This window comes from Hibiscus syriacus, unplaced genomic scaffold, assembly GCF_006381635.1.
Source record: "Hibiscus syriacus cultivar Baekdansim isolate YM2019G1 unplaced genomic scaffold, ASM638163v2 tig00111976_pilon, whole genome shotgun sequence".
Lineage (NCBI taxonomy): Eukaryota > Viridiplantae > Streptophyta > Magnoliopsida > Malvales > Malvaceae > Hibiscus > Hibiscus syriacus.
Window position 1 is genome coordinate 237,756 of NW_024063226.1, and position 27,937 is coordinate 265,692.

The 27,937-nt window shown below is 34.0% G+C and overlaps 1 pseudogene; it reads left to right on the forward strand.

Annotated features, from left to right (window-relative positions):
• Window positions 1-5,932: 5,932 nt before the first annotated feature.
• LOC120173596 lies at window positions 5,933-26,586 on the forward strand (annotated as a pseudogene).
• Window positions 26,587-27,937: the final 1,351 nt, after the last annotated feature.

Consider the following 27,937-nt stretch of genomic DNA (forward strand, 5'->3'; position numbering starts at 1 on the left):
CAATTGCCGTGTATTGTTGAAAGTCGGAACTCATACATGCTGCTTCCACTGTGCTTGTCAAGGGAGCGCTATTATTAATTATCCTAGTTCCAAAATTAAACTGCAATGAGAATCTAGTTGGGATTCTGATGGTTTTGGAAACTATGAGTTACTACTAAAATTAGGTTTAAAATATGCTCCAAGTCCCTCTATTTAGTCTCTCTACTTTTTTTTTATCCATATACTTTGAGATTTAAAAATTCAACTTGAATTTGTAACATTGTTAAAATTCTTGGATGTTCTGAAATAAAAAAAAATTAAAAATGTAACAAAAACATGAGATGTAGCAAGTTACCTCTCAATTGTGGTTGCTCTTTATTTGATGAACATCTTTGTTAGCAAATCTAAAAATATTTTCACGCTAGGTATATATATATTGACAGTAGAAATTTTTTGTATGGAATAAATATCAATCAAATTTTAAATGGGCACTATCAGTAAAATGAACGACAAAAATAAAGAAGTTTAGATTTTAGGACGGGCACGTGCTCACCCTGGATTATACATGCATCCGCCACTGTCTTTGTTCACATGCTTAATTCTCATTTTGGTCACTTATGTTATCGATTGTTACATTTTGGTTACTTATGTTATCGACTGTTACATTTTGGTCACTAAGTCGTTATCTCCTACTTAGTATGATAACGTGTCATGTTAGTTAAAGGGGATTAGTTTTTAATTTTATCCTTGAACTTTAGTAGAATATTAGGTAGACCTTATACTTTAGATAAGTATCATTTTGACCCTTGAACTTTATATAAAATATCAATTTGATAATTGAATTCGACTAAAGTCTCTGTTCGTCGTCTCCACTCACCACTGTCACTGTTAATCATTGTCAGTCAACATTGGCCACCATCACTGTTGACTGTTAGACCCCCAAAATTTACAATTCACCCCTTTTTGACGTTATGAGTACCAATCTAGTGTTCGTTTCATCGAAAAATATTTAGAACACAACAAATCTAGCCTAGAACCCTTCGAATTCCTTTAAAATTAAACCATATTAATAAGTTTATTATTATAAATATTATAGATTTATTGCAATTTAGATAAATTGAAATTTATTTTTAAAATATTATAAATTTATTGAATTAATTTGGGTTGTATATATTTAATATTAAATGCAAGTCTCAATATAACTTCCATAATTGATTTATATATAAAAAATATAATACCTAAATTTTGTTTGGATAGTTGGAATCGAATATAAAACAATTAAAAAATTATTTTTGGACAAAGCAAACTTGCTTTAAGGAGTTTCTACAATGCAATGACGACGAAGAAAGATCGAGAGCTATACAAAGATACAAGAGGTAAAGCAGGAAGCCAAGAAAACAGTGGCTAAAGCAAAGGATAAGGCATACGAGGAAATGTACAAGAGATTAGACACCAAGGAATGACAAAAGGGCATCTTCAGGCTTGCAAAATCCAGGGAAAATAGGAAAAATGATCTAGGTAGCATTAGGTTTATTAAGGACAACAATGGTGTTCTTTTACTGAAAGATCATGATATTAAGAGGGTTTGGGGTAGTTACTTCTTTGGCTTATTTAATGACGGTGCCTCTCCCTGTAGAGATAGTACCATTGTTGGGTCAGCCGACCATCATACTACGACTAATGACTGCCCTACAAGTATGATTGAGTTTGAGGAAGTCAAAATGGCTCTTAGAAAGATGGGGAGGGACAAAGCTGTTGGTCCAGATCAAATTACTACCACTGTGTGGTTGGCCCTAGGAGAAGAGGGCGTTAAGTGGTTGACCAACATCTTTAATATTATTTTAGAGACTGCCTAGATGCCAGAGGAGTAGAGAGACTACGATGATACCAATCTATAAGAATAAAGGAGATCCCCAACGTTGTAGCAACTACAAAGGTATTAAACTACTCAGCCATACCATGAAGATATGGGAAAGGGTGATAGAGGCTAGGTTGAGACAGGTTACTAGGGTTTCGGAAAACAAATTTGGCTTTATGCCAAGCAGGTATACTACGGAGGCGATTCATCTTCTTTGACGGCTTATGGAGATATATAGGGAAAAAATTAGAGATCTTCACATGGTGTTCATTGACCTTGAGAAGGCGTATGATAGCGTTCCCCATGATACGATCTGGAAGACCTTGAAAATGAGACGAATCCTAACTGCTTATATCCGAGCGATTCATGATATATACTGTAGATCTACTACTTACGTCAGAACTACAGTTGGCGACACCAAGGCATTCCCGGTGGAAATCAGACTCCACCAGGGGTCGACACTTAGCCTTTACATCTTTTCCTTGATTATGGACGACATCTATTGTGCGACACCAGACGGTGTTCCATGGTGTATGCTTTTCGCTGACGACATTGTTCTAGTTGCTGAAACAAAAACTAAGCTGAATAGTAGACTGGTTGCCTGGAAGACTGCTTTGGAAGAAAAAGGTCTAAGGATCAATATTGAAAAGACAGAGTATTTATGTTCAAACTTCAGTGGGAACCAAACCATGAGGATGTAGAAGTGTGCATAGAAGGACACGTTCTCCCCTCAAAGGAACGTTTCAAGTACCTAGGGTCTATGATACATAAAGATGGGGGTGTAGATGATGTCGTTACACACCGTATAAAGGCATGATGGCAAAAGTGGAGGGCTGCTACTAGAGTTTTGTGTGACAAGAAGGTGCCTCTAAAACTTAAGGGAAAATTTTATGGAATGGCAATAAGACCAGTGCTACTGTATAGATCAGAATGTTGGGCAATCAAGAAGGATCACGTAAGGAGGATGAAGGCAGCAGAAATAAGAATGCTTTGATGGGCATGTGGTCGGACTCTGTGGGACATGACACCAAACTCTGCTATTAGGATGTCCTTGGGGGTGGTGTCTGTATCCGAAAAATTGAGGGAGGGAATACTACGGTGGTTTGGGCAGTCCTTAGGCGACCAAGCGTCGGATGCTGTCGGGAGGGTAGAGTTGATTACTGTCGACGGTGCCAGAAGGAGAGGACGACCAAGGCGGAAGTGGGAAGACTGTTTGAGATCTGATTTGAAGGATTTAGCCCTTACCGAGGACATGACATCTGATAGAAAAGTATGAAGACTTAAGACCAGGGTAGCCGAGTAGTGCGAGTCACAGACATAGGGTGTAACATCTCTGTCTTCCTTTTAATGTCTTTGTAATAATTTCCATGACTTCTACTTTATATACGTTTTTGTCATTATAATTTTATGTAGGCTTAGAACTAGGGTAGCGGAGTACTGTTGCCTTAGTTTTTGTTTTAACCCATTTTACTTTATTCCTTCTCGTAGCATGCTATCGTTGACTTCTGTGTATCATTTTCTTCAGGTTTCCTCTTTTTAAATTTAACCGAGCCTTACGTTTCTGTCTATATGCAGAGAATTTTACGTAGGGATTTATTTGCAGGGATTACTTCCCATTACAGACGCGCATATGAAGACTGCATATGAAGACTGTTCAACTATGTATTTATTTATGTATTTATACATGCCTTGCATTTTATCTTATTTTTAATTTTCTGACTCCCAAAGGTCTTCCACGAAAGTTGCTCTAAATCCTGACGTTGGGGGCAGCCTACTACCCTACCTCTCCCTTATCCCATTGCATATGGGAATAGGGTTTTGTTGTTGTTGTTGTAAAAAATTATTTTTGGTACCATTTGCAAGCTGATAATAATTATAAGTAATATTATAAACATAACAAAAAATAACATGGCAATATTATAAATAATTTTTTTATACATTTGGTTATGATATAGATATAGATGTTAAGTGTTTTATTTTAAAGAGATACTAACAATAAATTTATTATTATTTAATTTTAAAGAAAGTTGAAGGTTTCTAAACTAGATTTATTGAGTTCTAAATATTTTTTGGTGAAACGGACATTAAATTCTTTTAGAATGTTAAAAATGAGTGAATTATAAAATTTTGTGTATGACAGTTAACAACAAAAATGACTGATGTTGAGCAACAACGAATGATGGTTGTGGTGGTGAGTGACAATGACGACGAGAGATTTTAATTGAAATTAGAGATCAAAATGATATTTTATCTAAAATTTAGGGGTCAAATTGATACTTCATCTAAAGTTTGAAGTCTAAATAATATTCTATTAATGTTCAGGAGTAGAATTAAAATTAACCCTTTCTTACTAACCTGCCACATCGTCAAATTAACTAACGAAAGATAAAATTTAGTAACTAAAATGTAACAATTGATATAAATGACTAAAATTTGACGAGAACTTACAACATAAAGGTTAAGTTTTAGTGTATGAAGTGTAGAGTGACTCGAAGAAAATTTTATTTTTTAATATAATTATAATATAATATCTATTTTGAATATTTTTTAGTCGTTGATAACGTAAAAACTCTCAAATATGTAATTGTTTGAACCTATAACTTCTATAAAGAAATGCTTTTCCTTAAATCATAATTTTTGTATGAGTTTGTAAATTTATTTTGTTAAACCGTTTAAAAATATGTTTTTATGACTTATTATTAATATGAGGATTTGAATTTGAAAAAAATAAGATTATTTGACAGAGAAATGAGAAAGGAAACAATGCGATAAAATAAGTTGGTCGCTGAGGGTCTAAGACCCAAGCCGAGCGGGAGGCAAGTCAAGTGAGTAGCAAGTGATCGTACATTTTCATAAGTTGGACTTTAAGATGATGTCGTTTTGATGATGCCAGCCGTTAGCCATGCCCATACAAATACCGACTTGAATAGACGAACGACAACGTCGGTAATCTTATATCTGGGCGAATTATCTCCAAAGTCACTTAAGTATGAGTTTAGTTAAAAAAAAGTCATTTTATTTCAAAAGTTATAAATAAGTCACTCAATTAAATATATTGTACAAACACATCACCCATCCTTATAATTGAAACAAACGTTTATTATGGACTACTAAAATATGACATTTAGTCCCTAAAAGTTATACATTATCAATTTTATCATAATTTGAAATATTTAATAAATTTTAATTCTTTATATTTAAAATTTACATTAATATAATATTTTTTGCATATTATCAAATCAAATGAATTAATCAAATAAAAATAATTGAATAACAATAATTTTGTCATAAAATAACAATAAATTATTATTAATTTTTCATTATGTTATGAAAATAACAGAAACTAAGAAATATTTTTATACAAGAAAAACTAATTTAGCGAATAACAAAAACAATTTTTTTAAAAACTTTTAAATATAAAATATTAAATTTATCAAATTATTTTGAATTAAGAATGATTAATATATTTTATAAATTTTGAAGATTAAAAATATAGTTTCACTGTCACTATTTAATATTTAACATCAATTGATCGAGTTATAACAATATTTTAATTAATATATTTATATATAGTTTTTCTAAAAATGACCACGTTTGTTACCAAATCCACATTTAAGTGATCTTGCATGTAGCTTATCTCTTATAATATAAGAAACATGAAGGATAAACTATCTATTTAGTCATCCATCTATCACTTAGTTTTTATTTGATAACTCAATTATTATTTTTCTTAAAATCATATCTAATATTATGCCTTATTTCTGTTTTAGTCACACGCTATAAAAAATAGTGGCAATACTAACATGATACTTTTAAATTATTTTTCAATAATGACATGATATTACCTTATGATGTTACATCAATATTACCATTAATTTTTTCATAGTGAGTGATCAAAATAAAAATAAAACGTAAATTTAGATATAATTTTGAAAGAATAATAGTTCGGTAACCAAAAAGGAAAATGAATGATAGATGGACGATCAAATAAGTAATTTATCCAAACATAAAACCGTCTCTTTGAGGACTTTTTAAGGTTTTCAACACTTCAACGATTAAAGAACCCGACAGGGAAGAGAAGATATGCATATGTAAAGAAAAGTTAGCGAAGAAGCAGTGGAGAGCATTACCCAAAGGATTTCAGCTCTCGATAATCTCTACTTCCCGCGTGCCCTTCAATCTTCCGCCTCCGATTCCTCCACTCACAAATCCATCCACCACGCTCTCCTTTCATGCGACGTCCCCATCTTCTTAGGTACTCTCTTTTTCCCCAAAAATTGCATTGAAATTGTTTTATTTAAAACTAAATTGATGTTGGTAATGCAGAAAAATATGGGTCTCAGCTAACTATTGACGAACTCCACGAATTCGATGCACTGAAAGATGATTATGAGGTTAATTGGAACTTAAAACATCTTAGGAGCAAGACGAGTCCAACTTCAGAGGAATTGAAATCGAGGCCGTGACCGTCAAGAATCGAAGGCGGGGCTTACTTTAATAAATTGTAAAATAGAAATCAAATTAACGCACCCAAAAAATAAATTTAAATAAAATAACTAAAAACAACCTTTAATGCTTATTCAACAAAACTCACCCATAAACTTAAATACTTCTACCATCCGTCATGCCAATCAACTTCTTGCATTTGTCGAGAAGTACTTTCGGTAGTGATTTTGTTAAGATATTAGCAACTTGATCATGACTTGCCACATGTACCAATTCCACACTTACTTCCTTCACATGATCTTGGATAAAGTGAAAACAAACATCGAATTGTTTGCTTCTTTCATGGTTCACCGGGTTCTTTGCCAACTCAATTGTTGATTTGTTGTCAACATGAATCACGGTTGCACCTAGTTGCTTTAGCTCCATCTTGATCACCAAATTTCTAAGCCATATCGCATGACATACACACCAAGATGCTGCCACATATTCAGCTTCACACGTCGAGAGCGTCATGACCAGTTGCTTTCCGATCGTCTATGTCTTCGCACCAATCGCTGTCGGAGTACCCAACCAATTTGTAATCTTCTGCTTTCGAGTAGAATAACCCGAGTGATATCGTTCCTTGGATGTACCGTAGGATTCACTTCAATGCCTTACAATGTGAATAAATCAGCTCATCCAAGAACCAACTTACAATGCCGACACTTAGCGAAAGATCTGACCTTGTGCATGTGAGATAGCGAAGGCTTCCTATCGAACTTCGGTATCTACTCGCATCGACACGTTCCCCTCCATCGAACTTCAAGAATTTTGCACCTGGTTCCATTGGTGTTGATACCGGGTTGTAATTTCCCATCTTTGTACTTCTTCAAAATCTCTTTTGCATATGCCTCTTGTGAAACAAAAATACCTGTCTCTACTTGTCTAACCTCAAAACCAAGAAAACACTTAATTAAGCCTAAATTTTTCATCTCAAATTCCAGTGTCATTGTACCCTTAAACTCTTTTATCATCTCATCATTGTTACCCATAAAAATGTGGTCATCGACATAAAGAGCAACAAATAACACATTACCTCCATTCTTCTTTGCGTAAAGAGCATGCTCGTAGGGACATTGCTTGAACCCATTCTTTTTTATATATGTATCGATATGTGTATTCCATGCCCGTGGTGCTTGCTTCAACCCGTAAAGCACATTCTTCAATTTTAACACCTTCTTATCTCTCTGACTTTTACGTACTCGGGTGGTTGTTCGATGTAGACATTTTCTTTGAGCACACCATTCAAGAATGTCGACTTCACATCCATTGAAATATCGGCCATTTGAATTGAGCAGCTTGTGAAATGAGTAATCGAATTGTCTCCATTCTTTCAACAGGATCAAACACCTCGTCATAGTCTATTCCTGTCTTTTCCTTGTATCTCTTCACAACAAGTTGCGCCTTGTACCGTTCTATCTCCCCTTGAGCATTCATCTTGTTGAGTCAATCAATCGGATGAAATAGCCAAGAAGGGGTGAATTGGCAATTAAAATCTTGGTGGAAGCTTTGACAGAAAATAAAAATAATATGCACAACGATTTAGAGTGGTTTGACTTTCTCAACCAAAGTCTACGTCCACTACTTTAGCTATCCACACTAATGATTTTCCACAAATTCACTAATTTTTCTTTCTTTTGAGGGCAAAGAGTAACCTTACAACTCCCTCAAGAATTATACCCCAAATTCTTGAGACACTCTCTCTCAAAGAGAAAATTACAAATTTCGTAAACTTATAAGAAAACCTTACTAGGTACAATTGTTTGCACAATTCAGAACAAAGAAGAACACTCAAGAAATAGATACAACTGAGCACAAATAATGTTCTTGAAAGCAAAATGAATATTGAATGGATGTTGGTTTGATTTGCTCAAACAATGAGTTTAAGGCTTTCTCTCTTCCAATTCTTTCTCAATACTTGATATCCAATGGATTCAAGACTTGTTTAAATACTCTTGAATGAATTTTGAACGTTGGGAATAATCATGGAGTCAATAGAGCCGTTGTTGTATGTTTTCAACTTCAAAAAGCTACTAGGAGCATATAGGTATCGGTACTCCATTAATGGGGTATCGATACTACCAATTATAAATTCAAACTTTTCGACTGTTGCAACCCAACAATATCGATACCGTTAAAGGAGTATCGATAATACTATGTATAGTAGTATCGATATTGTTCAAGAAGTATACCGAAAATTGTATCGGTACCATTTTGGTATTCTGCCAAAATTCAGAGTCAAAACCAAATGAGTAGTATCAGTACCGTGTTTATGGTATCGATACTACTATAAGGCATGGTATCGATACTGCTTGGGCAGTATCAATACTACCTCTTTGAAAATCCATTTTTGACTCGATTTAAGTTTGAAACACTTTGTAAAAAATATTTCAAAATTTTTTTTAGTGTGAATCTCAATTTTTCATTTAAGTAAGAAGTAAAAATTGATATTTGAAAACTTGGAGTAATATTTGTAATATTCGAATAATTAAATCGAATATAAAATCTTAAAATTAATTTACACATTTATTTGTTATATCGAAATATCAAAATGTTTTCAACAACTCCTCCTTTTGACATAACAAAACAGTTTATAAATTTTAAGATTTTATTTGAAAAATCACTTTGAAAATTTACTCCCCCTTACTTTAAGATTTCTCCCACTTTTTGTTAAATCAAAAAGACTCTTAGAATAGAAACAAGATGGCCAAATTAAATATATATAGAGCTACTAAGATCATGAAAGCCAAGAGAAATATTAGTCAACATTATCAATATTCAACATATGTAATTGGGATTGGTCATAAGTTTACTAAGATGAGGAATGCAAAATCTAATCAAATCAACATAAATAATGAAGTTTAAACATTCATAATCATTCAATCATTCAAAATACCAATTATCCAAATCATTCAAACATTCAAACATAAACAACCAAATCCAGAAAATATCAAAATGTTTAGACAAAGTTCAAGGTTCAAAATATAGATCAACCTAAGAAAAACTACCAAAGTAGAATGGTCAGTCATCCATATGAGGGTCGGGATAAGATCGATGCGCTCTAAGAGAAGCAACATCTCGAGTGAGTGCAACGAGCTAAGCGTCTATTATGTCGTATCTTGCTCGAGATTCCCTTTGATTCTCTGAAAATTGAGTGGTGATGTGGGACTCCAATGATGCAAACCTTAAGTCCAATGTCTCCATAAACGACTGAAAATATGGAGGCATTGTACTACCTTGACTAGCAGGCTCTTTTTCGGGTTGGTTTACAGGATTGTCGACATCCCGTAAAATGTCTTCGAGTTCTTAATCTGGAGCCGGAGCCAGAACTGCTCGTGATAAACTAGCACTGGGAGTTTTCTTAGGCAATCGAACCCATTCTATTTTATCTCATTTCCATCCCGATTTGCGCAGTGAGGTAAAATCGATTTGGGTGATCAGAGGGATGATTACATCGAGGTCTACCTTAATGTTGGCTTTAATGAACATATTGCTTAATAGACATTCGTAAACTAAGGTTTCAAAATGTTTAGAGGGTATACTATTTACGGTATCTACTAATTCTCTAAAGATAATCTGAGAGAGATTTATTTTCTTATTGTTTTGGATGCAATGGATCCACCATATGTCAATTCTACGAAAGGTGGAATATTTACCACTAGAGGGTCTAAACCACCAAGAGATCATTAGGTAAAGAAAACACTCTTGGTAATCTAAGACGCTAGCACTCTTATTTACTTCATATGGGGAGGGCACGAAATCTCTCTCATTATCTATCCCTCTATTTGTAATCCAAATGATCTAGCTATAGAGTCCTAATCTATAGTGATGTATTCACCCAAGAGATAGGAAAAAATACTTTCGGTTGCAGTCTTAGTCTCGATTTGAACACAAACGACATTGGAATAGAAATACGAACAAGTTGTTAGAAGACAACAAGTTTGGCTTTAAAGGTGTTGTCAAATTTCCAAGCTTCGAGGGTTGGGAGATACCTAAAGTTCATTTCTTCCATATCCTTTAAAGATGGGAGAAGCTCATCCCTACTTTTGAAGACTCAAAATGGTTAACGTACCTAGGGTAGAGTCCTCTATGGTTAGGTTCGTTGAAACAAGAATTAAGGATGGTCATTTCGGGTTTATTAGGATTGGGATTGGGATTTGGATTAGGAGGTGGGTTTTATGGTTGATTAGAACGACTTGATGATGACCTAGCTCGTTTAGACATGTTTTAGGAAAATCAAAATATAATAGAGTACTTACAATTAAAATAACATATGTATGCAAACAATTAATTCCCAAAACTCAATATGAGTCCTCAATTCAAGGTTCTCTAAAACTAATGTCCAATGGGCAAAATTTTAAAAAAATAATTTTGAAAAACTATAGAAGATAGTTTTTTTATGAAAAACAAAAGTATATATAGATTAAACGACATACAAAAAAAATTATTTTATGTTTTTAGAAAAATTAGTGGTAGATTCTAGTGTAAAACTATAATCTACAAAACGTCCATTAACTAATTTGAACTAAGACTAACTAGAACTAGTCCTATTTTCAAAAATCAATAAAATAGTGGTTTAAAAAAATTACCTTTAAAATTAGGTTGAGAGGAATTTGTTGTTGAATGCACGAATTAATTATCTTGGTATTTTTTGAAGTTGAAGAATTATGTAATTTCGACTTTGAAACGTTGGATTTGAGCAAAGTGGAGATTTTGGTATTTGAGAGGGGAACGGCCGAGTGTTTGTGTTTTAAAGAGTTTTGGCAAAATGTTATGATTTTAGGGTTATATAGCCTAAAATCGACCAGTAGTATCGATACTTTTCGAGGAGTATCGATACTTCAAGGATTTTATGAGTAGTATTGATACCTGGGTATCGATACACATTTAAGTAGTATTGGTACTGTATGAACAATATCGATACTCGATGAGAGCAGTATCCATACTAGGTTAGTAGTATCGATACCTAGCAAGAGTATCGATACTATGTGAGTAGTAACGATACCAAGTGCACAAAATGGTCAAAAATCTGTACTTCAACAATTTGCATGTAAAATTTATCAGCTCTAGTGGTATAGGCAACTATTATTACGAAAATTAATTATGTTCAATAAATCAAATCTATACTTAAGCATAATTCGAACATATTGTTAATTTTCATTAAAGATCATAAATTCCCCTTAACTATTAGCATAGAAAGCATAAAAAATGTCATTTTTATATGCATTTTTCTTTTACTCATAAAAGTGTTAAAATTATTTTAAACACAAAATTAAGGTAGGTTTGTTAGACCTAATTCTCTCCTATGTGTCCAAAATCATTCTTTATCTAAAGGTTTTGTAAAAATATACACTAATTGATGCAAAGTATATACATATTCTAGAACTACATCTTCTTTTGAGACATGGTCTCTAATGAAATGATGTCTAATTTCAATGTGCTTAGTTCTAGAGTATTGGATGGGATTTTTAGCAAGACAAATAGCACTAGTATTGTCACACTTGATAGGAATGGTACATATTTCAATTCCATAGTATAAAAGTTGTTGTTTCATCCATAAAACTTGTGCGCAACAACTACCGGCTGAAATATATTCCGCTTCAGTGGTAGATAATGCAACATTATTTTGTTTCTTTGAAAACTAAGAAATTAACATGGTTCCTAGGAATTGACAAGTACCGGAGGTGCTTTTCCTATCTATTTTTCATCCTCCATAATCCGCATCCGAGAAGGCATGCAAGATAAAGCTAGAGTCTCTAGAATACCAAAGTCATATACTAGGAGTATCCTTAAGGTATCTAAATATCCTCTTAATGGTTTGTAGATGACATTCCTTAGGGCATGATTGAAATCTAGCACATAAGTAAACACTAAACATAATGTCAGGTCTACTTGCAGTTAGATAAAGCAAAGAGCCAATCATAGACTTATAGAGTTTAACATCTACACATTTACCTTCTTCATCTTTGTCAAGCTTTGTAGATGAGCTCATAGGAGTGGCTTGGGGTTTTACATTTTCCAATCCAAACTTCTTGAGCATATCTTTGACGTATTTTTCTTGATTGATGAAGATGCCATCTTTCATTTGCTTGATTTAGAGCCCCAAGAAAAATGAAAGCTCCCCCATCATGCTCATCTCAAATTCACCTTGCATTAGCTTAGAAAATTCTCGACAAAGAGCATCATTAGTAGAACCAAAAATTATATCATCAACATAAATTTGTACTACTAATAAATCTTTACCTTTTCGTTTTAAAAACAATGTAGTGTCAACCTTCCCTTTTGAAAAACATTTTTCAATTAAAAATTTTGACAATCTTTCATACCAGGCTCTAGGAGCTTGTTTTAAACCATATAAAGCTTTTGTCAGTTTTAAAAAATGATTGGGAAATTTTGAATCATCAAAACCAGGAGGTTGTTCAATGTACACTTCTTCTTTTATAAAACGATTTAAAAATGCACTTTTAACATTCATTTGGTATAATTTAAATCCATTAAAACATACAAATGCCAATAACATTCTTATTGCTTCCATCCTAGCTACGGGAGCATATGTTTCATCAAAGTCTATTCATTCTTCTTCAGTATACCCTTGAGCAACAAGTCTAGCCTTGTTTCTCACTATGTTACCACTTTCATCTAGCTTATTCCTAAACACCCATTTAGTACCTATAGTAGATTTATTACTTGGCCTTTCAACTAATGTCCATACTTTACTTCTTTCAAATTAATTAACTCTTCTTGTATAGCCATAATCCAATTTTCTCGTTTGCTTCTTTAACATTCTTAGGCCCTATGCATGAGATAAATGCAACATAATTACAAATATTTCTAAGAGAAGATCTAGTAGTTACCCCTTTGATGGATCACCTAAAATCTCACCATCCTTGACATAGTTGTACTCCCTTGGGTATGTGACTTCCCTTTCCTCAATGGTTAGATTCTTGAAGGAATCTTGAGTTTCCTCATCCTCCACTTTTTTCCTTTGATGTTGATTGTCCCACGTAATTTGCATTCAATATACCTACGTCATCATCAACACAAGAATCCTTCCTCGGAAGGGGATTATCATTGAAAACAACATGGATAGACTCTTCTACCACTAAAGTTCTTTTATTGAAAATTCCTTCATCACTTTTAGCATCGAATTTGCCTAGATTGTCTTTACCGTTGTTTAAAACAAAATATTTGCATCCAAAAGGATGAAAATAACTAATGTTAGACTTTTTATTTTTGAAAATTTCATATGGAGTTTTCTTTAGAATAGGCCTAATCATTACTCAGTTAATCACATAACAAATGGTATTTGTGGCTTCTGCCCAAAAATTTTGGTAAATTGTTTTCACAAAGCATGGTTCTAGCCATTTCCTCTAAAGTTCTATTTTTTCTCTCAACAACTCCATTTTGTTGAGAGGTTTTAGGCGCTGAAAAATTATGGCTAATTCCATTTGAATTACAAAAATCAGTAAATCCAAGATTTTCAAATTCAGTTCCATGATCACTCTTAACACTTGAAATGGAGTAACCTTTTTCATTTTGGATTATTTTTGAAAAAGTGATAAAATTTTCTAAAGCTTCATCTTTAGTTCTTAAGAAAAGAACCCAAGTAAACCTAGAATAGTCATCTACCAACACAAAAACTTATTGTTTTCCACCCAAGCTAGTAGTTCTAATTGGACTAAAAAGATCTACGTGGATCAATTGTAATACTCTACTAGTTGATACATCATTAATAGGTTTAAAGGAATTTCTTTTATGTTTTCCTTTTGCACATGCATCACAGATTTTATCATGATCAAATTTCAGTTTTGGCAAGCCTCTTACTAAATTGACTTGAATAAGTCTGTGCAAAACACTCATGCTAGTAGTCATAGTCTCCTATGCCATAACCAACTACCATGCTCATCTTTGGCTACTAGGCATAAATTAGTCATGTTGATCGAATCTAAATACACCATGTATATGTTCCCTATTCTATGACCAATAAGCATAATCCTATTTGATGCAATGTTAACAATTTTACAACCGTTTGATTCAAATAAGACATTGTATCCTTTATCACACAATTGACTAATACTTAAAAGATTATGCTTTAACCCTTTCACATATAAAACATTTTCTATTTGTATGGAAGAGGTATTACCTATAGTACCTATACCTTCTATGTAACCGTTTGAGTTGTCACCAAAGGTTATTACTCCTCATCTTTAATCAACATTTTGTGAGTGAGGAGAGAACCAATTAGCTCATCAAGGATTAAAGACTTTAGGTCTTTAGCTTTGATAATTGCAGTCTTCTTTGATTGCCAAGCTTTTGGAAGAGAATAAATTATCTTCCTCACAAGTTTCTCATTAGGGATTATTTCTCCGAATCCCTTGAGACCATTGACAATTACGAAAAATCTATCCGTCATAACTTTGATATCTTCATCTGGTTTCATCTTGAAATTTTTATAACTATGATTAAGAATACTTATTTTGGTTTCTTACCTTGTCAGTTCCTTCATGTATGACTTGGAGCTTATCCTATATCTCCTTTACGGTTGAACAAGATGATATTCTTCCGTATTTATCCGGTCCAAGTGCGCAAAATAGAATATGCATTGCTTTTGAATTGAACTGGAATTATCTTGTCTCTTCTTCACTCCACAAATCCATGTCTTTGGATGGTGCAGAGTAACATTTCATCATGATGTTATATGCTCCCATATCACTAGCTTGAATGAAGAACTTCATCATATTCTTACAATAGGCATAGTTAGCTTTATTGAATAATGGAGGCTGTTGAAGGGCTGAGAATCAAGAACGAACTCGAAGTTTGATGTAGAGGTCATTGATGACTTTGATAACGATTAAACTCTTCTAGTATAGCACGTGTGCTAATGCTTCTTCTTTTGAAAGACCATTTTTCTTTATTATGGACAATCGAATTTAATATGCCCAGGCTTTTTTCACTCATAGCATATATTGGGTCCATATCCTTGGACTCATTTTTGAAGCCTTTATTTCGTTGGAATTTTCTTCCTCTATTGGACTTCATTAATATTCTGAGTCATTTGGCTAAAAATGCCATTTCTTCATCCGTCATCGTCAGAGTCACTCACTTTGGTGGATTGAGAGCAACACCAACGTTATTCTTATTCTCCATCTCTTTCTTTGCATTGTCCTTCTCTCTGATCTTCCTCATCTTTAATCAACATTTGTGAGTGAGGAGAGAACCAATTAGCTCATCAAGGATTAAAGACTTTAGGTCTTTAGCTTGATAATTGCAGTCTCTTTGATTGCCAAGCTTTTGGAAGAGAATAATTATCTTCCTCACAATGTTCTCATTAGGGATTATTTCTCCGAATCCCTTGAGACCATTGACAATTACGAAATCTATCCGTCATAACTTGATATCTTCATCTGGTTTCATCTTGAAATTTTCATAACTATGATTAAATACTTATTTTGGTTTCTTACCTTGTCAGTTCCTTCATGTATGACTTGGAGCTTATCCTATATCTCCTTTATGGTTGAAAGATGATATTCTCCCGTATTTATCCGGTCCAAGTGCCAAAATAGAATATGCATTGCTTTTGAATTGAACTGGAATGTCTTGTCTCTTCTTCACTCCACAAATCCATGTCTTTGGATGGTGCAGAGTACAAGAAGTATCAACAACAATAACAACAAAACCCTATTCCCATATGCAATGGGGTTAGGGGGAGGTGGGGTAGTAGGGTGCCCCAACGCCAGGTTGAGAGCATCTTCCGTGGGAGACCTCCGGCAGTAAGAAAAGTAAAATAAAGATAAAATACAATACATGTATAGAATCAATAATCATAGTTGAGGAAAGTTTCCCTTCCAATTAATTCATGCGTAAAATCTCTGCTTATAGACAGAAACGTAAGTCCCAGTTAAATTTAAATAGAGGAAACATGAAGAGAAAAAAACATAGAAGTCAGCGATAGCAAGCTACTAGAAGGAATAAAGTCAAATGGGTTAAACCCAAACTAAGGCAACCCTACTCCTACCCAAGTTCTAAGCCTTCATAAATTCCAATGACAGAAACATATAAACAGTATAATTCATGGAAAATACAACAAAGGCATAAAAAGAAGACAGAGATGCTACACCCTATGGCTGTGACCCACACTACTCGACTACCCTGGTCGTAAGTCTCCATACTTTCCTATCAGAGGTCATGTCCTCGCTAAGGGCAAAATCCTTCAAATCAGATCTCACGCAGTCTACCCACTTCCTCCTTGGTCGTCATCTCCTTCTGAAAATGTTATCGGACCATTTTGGCATTCTGCCAAAATTCAGAGTCAAAACCAAAGAAGTAGCATCGGTACCGTGTTTATGGTATCGGTACTACTATAAGACATGATATCGATATTGCTTGGGTAGTATCGATACTACCTCTTTGAAAATCCATTTTTGACTCGATTCAAGTTCGAAAAACTTTGTAAAAAATATTTCAAAAATATTTTTAGTGTGAATCTCAAATTTTCATTTAAGTAAGAAGTAAAAATTGATATTTGAAAACTAAGAGTAATATTTGTAATATTCGAATAATTGAATCGAATATAATATTTAAAATCAAATATAAAATCTTAAAATTAATTTACACATTTATTTGTTATATCGAAATATCAAAATGTTATCAACACATCTTTTTTTGAACACCCACTTCACACCAATATGTTGACTTCCTTTCGACAATTCTGCTAGCTCCCAGTGTTTGTTGCAGTCAATCGCCTCAATCTCTTCGTTCATGGTAGTTTTCACTTCTTGTCTCGCAACGCCTTTTCAAAGCTGATATTTTCAGTATATTCCAAAAGACATAAGGTGTACTTTATTTGTCAAATCATACAAATCTTGCAAACTTCGCAATTTGGGTTGTCGTGGTTCATCTTCAGGGTAGTTTCAGAGTTTGTTGGTATGCTTACTGGTGCAATGATTGATAATTCTCTAGCTTCGATGATTGCCTCTGTCGAATGTTCCAGTTCCACTCGTTTGCTTCGTTTACTCACATAACATGACTCACCATCACCTTATTGCTTATCGGATTGAGTAGCTTGTACCTTTTTGTCTTCTCATCATACCCAATAAAAATATACTTTTTACTTTTGTCTTCAAGCTTCATTCTTCATTGATTCAGTACGTGCATAAGAAAAACTACCAAACTTTGAGATGAGAAACCGTCTGTTTTTGTCTACTTGATGCTTTTGTGGTGTTTGATCATCTAACTTTACATGCGGACATCGATTTTGTACACATAGATTGCACGACTTCTTCCTAGAATTCCTTTGGCATCTTGTTGCTCTTGAGCATTGATCGAACCATGTCGAGAATGGTCCAGTTCTTCCTTTGGATACACCATTTTGTTGAGGAGAGTATGGTGCAGTTACAAATCTCCTTATACCTTGTTCCTCGCAATACTCCATGAAAGCCATCGAAGTATACTCATCACCTCTATTGAATTGTATGACTTTGATGTCTACCAGTTACTTTCTCTACCATCACATTTAACTTTTTGAACACCTCAAATGCCTCAATTTTTTTAAGAAAATGAACCAAAATTTTCATGATAAATCATATATAAAGGAAATGAAATACCTTTTATACTGAAAGATTTGGGGGTGATTGGTCCACATATGTCAGTATGAATTCTCGATTACTTGCCAGCACACATTCTTCACAAAATTTCCCTCATAATCCATATCCAGCAGCCCATGCACTATGTTCTTCTTGCTAACTCTTTTAGACTACCATGATGTAAGTGACCAAAGCAGAGATGCCAACAGCATGCCTTGTCTTCTACATCGACTTGCAAACTTTTTTTCTTGCATGCTTCTCAATCCATTTTGTACGATTTCTTCCCATCTCGACTCGAGTAACCAGATGCCCTTGCTTGTCCTTCAAGTGTAGTAGTTGATCTATCAAAAATGTCGAGTAACCTTTCTCTATGAGTTTCCCCATACTCAAAATGTTTATCTTGAATCTGGTACGTAATAACGTCTTGGATTGACCCTATCAAGCCATCCTTTTATAAGTAACAAACAATCTCTCATTTGACCTCCAGTTTTGATGCATCTCCAAAAGACACATGACCATCTTCAATCTTTGTATCTCACTACTAGAAAAACCCCTTTAATGACGCGCGATTTGCGCGTCATCTATGGGTGCGGATGACACACAAATGCCTGTCGTTGAAGCCACGATATGAATCTTAGATGACGCGTAATTGTGCGTCATAAATCTATGACGCGCATTTATGACACTCATTATGACGCATATTTATGACGCGCATTTATATGCTCATTGCGCGTCATTGAAGCCCCCGTCATAAATGAAGATGACACATTCGTGTATCGTGATTGTATTTCGTAAATTATATATATATTGTAGATTGATAAATAATCAAGCTAATCACATTTAATGCCTTGTAATACTAAATATATCATATTATATATAAGCATTTCATTTGCATACAATATATTCACATTAAGTGATAAACATTCAATTCCATGCACAATTCTCAGTTACATAAACTTACACAAAAATTGTAGAGGGATAAACATTCAAATTCCATATATATGGAATAATGTGACAAATTTAACATTCTTTTTAGAAGGATAAAACATGCGCAATTCAAAATACAGAGTAACAATCACTGCTAACTGAGAAAGTGAAATATGAAGAGTCACCTCTACATGCTTCAAGTAATCTGGAACATTGATTGCTGCAAGTATTTCATTCCTTCAGCTGCATAAAATCGATGTGCACTCCAGGAAAGGCTTCTCAAAACTTTCTGAGTAAAAGCCAAAGAAGTAAGCTCTTTAAAAGAGGTTAAGTAGTGTACATTAACGGATATCATTCATCAACCTAAAATATATGAATTCCCAAAAACTAATTTTGGTCAGCTTAAAATGCAAGTAAGATCAATAAAACAACATTTGTTCAATATCATCTTGAATGCCACAATAATTTGCTTTATATAGTCAGAAAGAACATTTATGACAATATCCTAGAACTCTAGTTTCATACTCTCACCAATTCAACAAAAAAAACAAGATTCCTTTTTCAACCATCTCACAACTTTTTGGCATAAATATCCCGTACTTTTACTCCTAAGACAATAGAAAGGGCATATAGATCATGGAACATTACAACTCAAATGAAAACAGGAGAATTCCAACATGGTAATTAATGGAAATCATTTCATTGACTTCTCAATAGCCTTTGGTTTGTAGAATACTAGTATGTTCTCTTTATCTACATCCCCACTCAAGCTTACCCAAGCAACTCAGAATTTTTGTAAAAACTGATTTTAACATCATAAAATTGATTTAGTGGGAAAAAGCTTGCATCTTATGGGTCAGTAAGCATCAAATAATTGTTATATTGCCCGAACATGTCATTTTTTTTAAAGTACTTGAGTTCTACACTTATGGCTGACACATGTTTGAATATATGTATGGAAGTATAATCCACCACATATCTATATCAGATACATATTTGAATCTAATACTCATCTCAACATCCAATTAAGATAGAGCAATAATATTTTAATACACGACCATTAATATGAACAATATCCATGAAATTTAGGTCTTAAATCAACATCAATTGTACATTTCCTCACAAGTAAAAATTGTCAAAATATTGAAAAGGGCTTGTCAAATGCTTACACTTGTTAGGTCTATTTGTGGATCTTCCATGGACTTGTAAAGCGTGCCTTTAAATTCTTGCATCACTCTTTCAACCTCTTCAAGAACTTTTTTTTAGTAATTTTACCTGACAATACGAATAAGTTAAGTTTGCCTGCTTAAGCAGATAAAGAGCAACAGCCGTGTGAAATTATATTAATTATGGATTATAGATATGGTATTCTTCAACCAATAGATAATTTCTTCACAAACATAGTTCTTGAAAGGCCTCTATATAAACATACGAGTACAGAATAATCCTGAACGAGAATAAGACAACCAAAATCATGTGACACATGCATAAAAATAAAAAGGGTCCAATGCCTGATGTTAGCCATCAAGGAATCAATACATATAAATAATGTATAACAAATTAGTTTATAGATGCAATGGATTTATGTCTAGAATTTTGACTAAATCATGCTCAACATCAAATAATATGTTCACTATATGCACTACAACCAAATACCACACCAACCATGTTCACATTTCTATCTTCTACATAACAATTCCAAGCATTCTACTTACATGGGAGGGGAGAGCAATTGATTTTGCCTGTTATAAATACAGCTGTGGAGTCGTGAAGCGACAGGTTCAGTCAAACACTACTTTTAAACTTAAAATGTAATCAAAGGGAAAATTTTGAATTTGCAAACGTATTTTTTGAATATTCGGTGAATAATAACTAAAATACCTTAACTACTAAAAGTTTGGTTCGGTAATAGATAATCCTGCAAAAATTACCTGGCACTGCATATCAACAATCTTCACCTGCTACCACTTCGATATATCTAAGCAGTTTTCGGCTTCACGACTTTCTTCCTTAGTTGCCTCTTTGTGATCAAGCTCTTTATCCCCCAGAAGAACAATAATGCACTTTATTACGCAACAGACTACCATTAATGAAAGAATCAATGATGTTTGCACGTTGTATTTCATAATGCATAGGGAAACACTTCGGATATGGATATGCAAATACCTGCAGAAAATCACCTAGCAGAGACATGAAAATGAGTGCTAACCAGCAAATACACAAACTGCGACAATGGAAAGAACAATTAGACGAGACATGAAAGTAGAATCAAATGTAACTGCTCGGTGGAATTAACATATAACTTCATAGTTCAAACGAAACCAAAATAATCACTCTTAAGAAACAAAAATCTCACCAGGAGGAAGGCTCCAAAGCCATGGCCAAATACAAATAGTATAGCATTGAGTCTTTTCAAAGCAATAACGGCCGAAACTAATTGTTTAAGATGCGTTTAAGAAAGGTCTCCACAATATGAAAATCATATATCATATTAACATTTAACACGAACTTAATATTCCACAAAGAAATAAATTCATCGTATGATTAAGAGAGAAAAAAAATATCTTACTTCGATATCCAGAAAACCTACATGGAGCTGCGAAGATATGTGTTTCTTAGCAAGATCAGGCTTTGGTATCAACTCCTTCGTTTCAGGCCCGTCGTTAACCCCAAATTCATTAAACCTACCAACATATCGACCGTCACTGTAACTACGAGATGCCTAGTTGAGCTCTTATGACTGTCTATCTACACTTATCTGTATATGTGCAATAACTCGCAACTATATAGCAACAGTGGAGTAAAACTAGTTACACGACCAATCGTCGGAACAATACCATCCAAACCACGACAGTGACGATGGAATTCAGGTAAAACATTCAGGCATTCAAGGCATTGATCAACTAACATATTAGATAAAAATAATCCATCGCTTCACGTCTACCACAACAAAATCATATCCCATGTTTGAGTAGCACAATCATAAATGAATTTGAAAGCAAACCAACACCTGCAGTTAACCAACCTGTCTCTCAAATAGAGGCTCAAAGGCCCGTTCTACCTATGAACATACTCCTTGCATACATTTGTACAAGTTAACTGTCCTTGAACCTTTGGGGTCTTTCTCGATTTGCTTTTGTTTTGACTCGATATCTATGCAAGTACCATCCCCAAATTAGCACTATTTACAAACAACTAAAATTCTATGAACTTATATGGAAAAGAGTCTGCCAATAAATTTGTTTTAGCCCATAAGAAAATTGCACTTCCATAGTTAAAGTAGTACCAGAATCAAGTGAAGTGAGGTGCTTTACCATCAATTGTTGTTTTGCATGAAACAAAGCATTCAAAATTGTCTTTAACCAATTGTTTCCTCTGCTGAGTCCACCCTTGGAGATCTGTTTTTAGTGCAAGAGCTCCAGCCTCCAAGTTTGCAGCAGGTGTATCTTATTGTATCTGGGACAAAAACAACTTTGCATCAAGATTTTCAGAGAAATACATCAACTTCTCTTCAAAGTTTCACCAAACAAATTACATAATTCACTGGCATTTCATTTACTGAAAAATTACGGGCATTAGAGTTTTAGGTTTTAAATTAAAATATTCAAGGGAGAAAAGCAGCTCATTGAGGAATTCAAACAAGTGATACCCATCTAAAATACCTATATATTTTAGATTGTAGATACACAGTTTGTGAGAGTGACGCAGTTATTAAAGTCTATTACGAAATATAATCTGCATAAAACATACGGAAGACAGGAAAAAAATATACCACAGACGTTACTGTCGATATGATCTTTCTCAACGCGAGTGCTTTCAGATGAATCATTGACCTATACAGTGGTCAGAAGAAAAACTTATAGCAGATGAAATTAAGGATCCACTGACTGGCTCAATAGTATCGGTACCCATACCATGGTATCAATACTTCTAAATTATGGTATCGATACTCCCTTTCATTTCGATACCATTTCAACATTCTGGAATCCATGGTATCAGTACTTTTCTTTTAGTATCGATACCCCATCAGTATCTATACTAAATGTATCAATACCGATACCGTTCATCGCATGGGTATCATCACATTTATACCCATTTAAACCTATAGTATCGGTACTGTTCTATCAGTACTGATACCATTACCCAAATTTTCCATTTTTAGCTCGATTTGTACCCAAATTTGGTCAAATTCCCTTACTTTAACCTCCAACAATACTATTACACTATTCCTTACTTATCTCAACTAACTTTCCTTCATTTAGCTTCTTATAACATCTTAAATCTCCCAAGAACATCTCAAACCAATAATCATACCACTTTTTCTATCATGTTTTTAATCATACATGGAGCTTTTAATCTTTCATTTACTTCTTTGGAAAGTCAAATATACTAATAAACATCTACAAAAACTCATATTACAACCTATCATTCAAAAACCCATTTCCTTCAATCTTAAGTAAAACATTCATCTCTTAGTTGTAATCTTTTTTTAACCATTCCTTAAGCTTACACGTCACTTAATGTTGTAATAACAAACCATAATCGAAAGGAAAAGCTAGATGAAGTTTACCTTTGGCTATGGAGGAGAGCAAAGCAACGAGAAGAAGAAAGAGAAGTAAATAACTTAACCTCTTTCTTTACTTTTCTCTTTCTTAAATCCATTTTAAAAAAAAAATGAGTTTTAAATTCATTTCATTCCAAAATACCAAAATGCCCTTTGAATCATCCATTTCTCACTAATTGATCTTGCTCAAATTATTCTTTATACTTTAACATCTATTAAATTAAATCCTTAAAATTTTAAATTCTTTCAAAATAGTCATTGACCTACCATTTGGGGTATTATAGCTAGGTTGGTTGTTTCTTCTACCTTTTCATCGACTCAATAATCTTTAACAAAATGCCGTACTTTACCACAATTATAACATTGTCAGTGTTGTAATCCTTCGCGTAGTGACCATACATGTAACACTTATAACTCTCGATGTTGGAATAGTTTGACAGATCGCCTCTTCCTCGACTTCGTCCTCTTACACATTAATTTGGTTAGCTTGACTGCCCCTTCTCCTTTTCATGACTATCTCCTTGACCACCGCGAACATTTCCATGTCCTCCACAGCCACGCCCTATACCTCAAAAATTTTGAGAATATAGTGCCTTTGCATCTTTGATTGACACATTTGTTTGAAGTTCTTGCTCGAGTGTCTCCTCCTTATTTTTCTTCTTATGTTGTTCGTGTGTCTTAAGAGAACAGATGAGCTTGTCGACTATGAGCATCGCAAGGTACTTTGGCTCTTCTATCGCACACACAACATTCTCAAAATTATCGATTAATAATATCAAAATTTTCTCCACAACTCGTGCATCAGTTAATGCTTCTCCATTTTGAATGAGTTGGTTCACCATGATTTGTACACACGTTATGTAGTCGGATACACTTTCTGACTCATTCATCTTTATACTTTCCAACTTGCCATAAAGAGTTTAGAGTCACACTTGCTTGACTCGGTTGGCTTATTTGAACACTTTTCCTAAAATGTCACACACTGCTTTTGAAGTAGCTGCACCAGTAATCTTCTCAAAGCCTGACTTGTCAACGAAAAAAAAATAATATGTATAGTGTCACCTTATCCTTCGATCGTTCCTCTTTTAACGCCTTGGCTTGAGCCGTCGTATATCCCGTGGTAGTTGTTGGTTCTTCAAAACCTTCTTCGACCACCTCTCATGCATATTGAGATCCAAGAAGAGCTTTCATTTGAATGCTCTAATTTTAATAGTTCGTATTCGTTAGTCGTGGTAGCGGCATTTGACCCGTCACATTTTCCATTGGCTCTGTTACCAATTTGTAAAATAAAAATCAAATTAACCCATAACTACAATATTGTTTCCAAGTGATTTTTTATTCCTCTGAGTTATTTTCAAATGAAAACAACACTCTACCAAAAACAAAAAATAAATTCTATTAATAAATCATAAAATACCACTAACTCCTATATCACTCCTTGGCATTTCACCTACTAAAACTCTTGACCTTTTATTCAACATAAATTGGTGTTTGATGAGTGGTATTTCTTGAAGGGTGCAATGAGGGAAAAAGAACTTTATTTGTATCATGAATATTTAGGGAGGTTTCAGGATTTGTGTGAGAGAAGCATGGCCAGGCCTAGGGAACGTTGGTCTGAGACTTTGATACGGAGGTACGAAGAAGTTAGGTTGGTTGCTAAGATTAGAGAGGAGCAGTAGGGGCTTGGCATGGCTCAAAAAGATTGGGTTGGCAATAATAACATTTTCAACAATAGAAAGAGGAGGAAGAGGAGGAAAAAGAAGAAGAAGAAGAGGAAGAGGAAGAGGAAGAGGAAGAGGAAGAGGAAGAGGAAGAGGAGAGGAAGAGGAAGAGGGAAGAGGAAGAGGAAGAGGAAGAGGAAGAGGAAGAGGAAGAGGAAGAGGAAGAGGAAGAGGAAGAGGAAGAGGAAGAGGAAGAGGAAGAGGAAGAGGAAGAAAGAGGAAGAGGAAGAGGAAGAGGAAGAGGAAGAGGAAGAGGAAGAGGAAGAGGAAGAGGAAGAGGAAGAGGAAGAGGAAGAGGAAGAGGAAGAAGATGAAGAAGAGGAAGAGGAAGATGAAATGAAAAAGGAGAACATAAATGACGTGGCAAAGAAGTAAGTAATGGATTTTTCCTTTATTTTTAAACAAGTTTCTTAGTTAGGTTTCCTGCGTAGATGCAATGTATCATTGATTTAAACTATGGTTGTAATCCATATTTAGTTGCGTTGTTTACTATGGTAATAGCGGGGATTACTGTGGGTTTCGTGATTATGCAATAGCGGTTTCAGATATCACTTTTACTACTATCTTTAAGTCCATATAACTCCAATAACATATCACTATTTAAATCACTACTTATGATATTGTTAATGAAGGTTTTAGGTCATTACAGTTGTTGTGATCAGGGATTTAAATTGTAATTGCAGTTGTATTTTTAATCGTGTTGTGATTATCGTTGTTACAGACATAACATGTGTTATTGCGGTCATTGTGAGTGTCGCGATCATTAATTTTTTAAAAGAGTTTATTTTTATTAAAAAAAGCTGATTTGTGTATAAACAAAATTTGAATAGCGGAACAATAGTGGTTCGCTATTATTGTAATTGGCTGCTACCGTTAAATTGCAGTCACGATCTACCACTCTTAGTATGATTCTGCTTCATATTGTTATTTTCCACAATAGAAGTTTCGAACGCTGCCGGTACTGCTAATATGATATATAGTGGTCGCTATTCCACTATCTGGCAACTTTTTGAATCCCTGGTTGTGATATGCCTAATAATGTTATTTTCAGTTATGATGTGTTTGTTTTTCCAAATGTTGTATAAGTGTGTAGGATGTTTGGTTTGTTATTCTCCTTTTTGTGATTTGTTCATACATTAATATCTTCCATTATGTTTCAGATGATTTTTGACCATCTTGGGGATCACGAGGTTGCTACTTCTGAAACTGCAAACCAACATTATGAATTACCTTTGGCCGAAGAAATGCAAGATAGGATGGATCAATTTACCTATATTATGCAGCAGAAGTTTCTATCCGGTGAAGATCATGAGTATTTAGATTACTCGAAAAATAGATGATGATGGGACCTTGGATGATCACTGGCTTAGGGAAGCTAACATGATGTAGATGAGAAGTATTTTACTGAAGACTAAGAACGTAGAATTACACTCATCCATCGCCATACTTTTTCATATATATCTTCGCTATGGCAGTGGTTAGTGATTACCTTTTTTTAGTCATGTGCCTTACTTTTCATATAACAAGGAATGACATGTTCATATTAATAGCAATTCTTTAGATAGGACTGCATTAGAACAAATGATAATAGTAGTCGATCTTGTAACATCCCAAAATCAAGGCTAGTGACTAAAATGGAAGTTTTGAAAACTGTGTTCAATTTTGAAAAATTGAAAAGTTTAGGAATTAACTGGAGAGTTTTGATATTGGATTCAATAGTAAAGTTTGAAAGTAATAAGGGTATTATGGTCTTTCTAAGAAAATATTTTTATTTTCTCTTTTTAAGGGATATAAACACGTGGAAATGGGAAAGGAAAAAAAGAAAAGTATGGAGAATGAGAGTTTCTTCTTCATTCTCTTCACCGTGAGCTCATTTTCAAAGGTGAGAATGCTTTCAGTTGGTTAATTTTTGTAAGTTTTGAGTTGTTTTTATTCTTAGGATGTTAAGAAAGCTTAAGGGAAACTTAGGGTGGCTTAATAATAAAACAATTTCAAATAACAGGTGATTGAAGAAAAAATGTTTTTAAGTGAATTGTTGAAATAAAGCTTGTTAATGAATTCATAAGTCATATTTGACTTATCATTAGTTAGAATAAGAGATTAAAGAGGTTAAGTGGGATGAATTACAAAGTTGAATAATTGGCAAGATTTTTAGTTTCATGTATTCTAATGAGATATTGAATGTTTAGATGTTTTAAAGTATATAAGATGGTTTGAGGATGTATAATTGAGTTTAAAGTAATAAGATAAGTTTAAAGTAAGGAGTTTAGATAAATATTGATGATTTTTGGGTTAAACAAGTGTATTATAGGCATGGGGTATCGATATTATTCATCTAGTATCGATACTTCCAAGTAAAGATGAGTAGAAATTGAGCTTGGGGGTATCGATAATGAAGGAACAATATCGATACCATATGATAAAATCGATTGAAATCTTTAAAAAGTATCGATACCTAAATAATGTTATCGGTACTGATTTAGGAGGTATCGATACCAAGTGTCTAGTATCGATACCATTTTTAAGATACTAGGACAGAATGCTAATAGGGAATCGGTACCGAGTAGAGGTATCGATACCATAAAAGAGTAGTATCGATACTGTATGGGGAGTACCGATACTATTGAGTATTAAATGCTAAGCTAAAGGTTTCTTTCAGCCTAAGTTAAACTGATTGGTTATAACGATTCGAATTTTGATATTCATTTAAGTCATATATTTGTGTAGATAATGATAGAGAGCAAGTTCTAACAAGTTGATCAAGTAAGAGTCATTGAGAAAGAGATAAGAAATCGGCATTCACTAGTGAGGTCAGGTGAGT